The sequence below is a fragment of the Castor canadensis genome, chromosome 18 (assembly GCF_047511655.1).
Source record: "Castor canadensis chromosome 18, mCasCan1.hap1v2, whole genome shotgun sequence".
Taxonomy (NCBI): domain Eukaryota; kingdom Metazoa; phylum Chordata; class Mammalia; order Rodentia; family Castoridae; genus Castor; species Castor canadensis.
In genome coordinates, this window is record NC_133403.1 from 5,702,065 (window position 1) to 5,703,984 (window position 1,920).

The 1,920-nt window shown below is 34.3% G+C and overlaps 1 pseudogene; it reads right to left on the bottom strand.

The window, feature by feature from the left end:
• Window positions 1-620: 620 nt before the first annotated feature.
• On the bottom strand, window positions 621-1,379 carry LOC141418910 (histone-lysine N-methyltransferase SUV39H2 pseudogene; annotated as a pseudogene).
• Window positions 1,380-1,920: the final 541 nt, after the last annotated feature.

Genomic DNA, 1,920 nt, shown 5'->3' on the forward strand with positions numbered 1-1,920 from the left:
GTAAGAATTATAGGTTCAGATACACAACCTTCCTAATCATGTAGATTGCTTCAAAATATGAAATCAAACTGAAATTAAATTTTATACCACTTAAGTATACCATTATGATACCAATGTTTTTATGAAAATGTATAAAATAGTGTAAAAAATTCAATATCACCTATTAGATCAGATACAAGATCAGAGACTATTAAACAGGAATAACAGTATGAGACAGTAATAAAAATAGAACTTGTCTATTTGCATGAAATGAATTAACTCTTTCTTTGAAATCAGGGTGACTATTTCATCTAAGCAACTATTACCTCCTCAGATTAACACTTTTCAAACACTGAAGGGGGCACTTCCCTATTCTCAGAGACTTCTTAAGTATGCCTTATGTTGATCCATAAAGTTTGTCTTCCATATTTGGTAACTAACCACCAAGTATGCACACTTCAAATTAGTCTATGTGACCCTTTGTCCTCTTCAGAAGTATCAGTAATATATTTGGCAAATGTCTTGAAACATAAATTGTACATAAACATGTATAATCTTAATAATATGAGTCCCAAATACTGTTTAAAATGTTAACATTAGGAAAGAACAAAATTATTATCAGCAGCACATTTCCTGAAAATTCAGTTAGGGTAACCTCTGCAAGTCATTGTTCCACATTTGCACACATTTCTGACCCCTCTCTGTGGCAGGACTCAGGTCAATAGAATCTGAAGATACCAGAGCCTTTCATTTGATAATCAAAGTTCAGCTCTTCTCCAGTGTGTATGGTCCTTGCGGAAAATAACGCTAGTCAGGGAAGACAAGTGTCAAGGTTATCACTGAAAACATTGAACACCTGAAGATTTGGGTCACAACTATGATTCACAGAATGAGAAACATTTCCATATCAAGCCACATCCATCTTTAATTCATCAGATTCATAGACCAGATCAAAGAGATATGTGATTCCTTTGTTGTCATATAATTGTCCCCATCTTTCAGCTTCTTCACTTGTGATTACCTCTCCAACATATTCCATGATAAAACTCATTCTTGTAATATTCACAAGCATTTTTACACCTCACGCACAGCCATTGCTGTTCAAAAGATGCAAAGGGAATATTGTGTGCTTTTTTGTACAATTGTATTGGAACAATCAGGTCCACATTGGCATGTTGAGTTGCAGTCATGAATGGGAGTCTAATTTGTTGGTTCTTATTATAAATCAAAGCAACTCCAGCTTCAGCAGGACAACATTTCTCAAAGAAGCAATCTGTGCATGAACAACCAAAGGTAGCTTCATTGACTAAACTGATCCCAGGGGCTGGATTGAATTCATTAATATAGTAGAGATTTGAAGGTGGGCCCTCCAAGTCAACAGTGGCAATGGTACTTAGCATTCTGTGGAAGCACCCATGTAGCGTACCATTGCCTATCATCCATGAACACGTCTATCCTTTGTTCCATTCAACTTTGGCTTCTATACCAAATAAAATTCCTGGTTTCTCTTATTGCTATTTCCTCATATCTCCTTTTTACTCTCATAACAAAATACACTGAGGAAAAGAAGAAAATACTTTCCTTTGAAACCACTTTCTACTTATTCCTTTGATTCTCACATAAGCTGATGGCATTTTTCCTCTTAAAGAGGAGTCCAGACTTTATCATATGGTATGTGAGATTTGAACAGAATTTTAAATATGCTTACTAAATAATGAGAGTGGAAATAAAATATTAAGGACTTTGAATATTAAGTGTACTGATGCAAGTCAAAAGAGAAAATAATGTTCTCAAATTTATTACAGAGAGAAATTAAACAGTTCCTTCCAAGCATAATTATTTAGAGAAATCTCTGTCAAGGGCGGGAAAGGTATATATTTAATTGAGGGGGAGACCATAATTAGAAAAATACAATTTTTTACACTTTATGTGTAATTATTG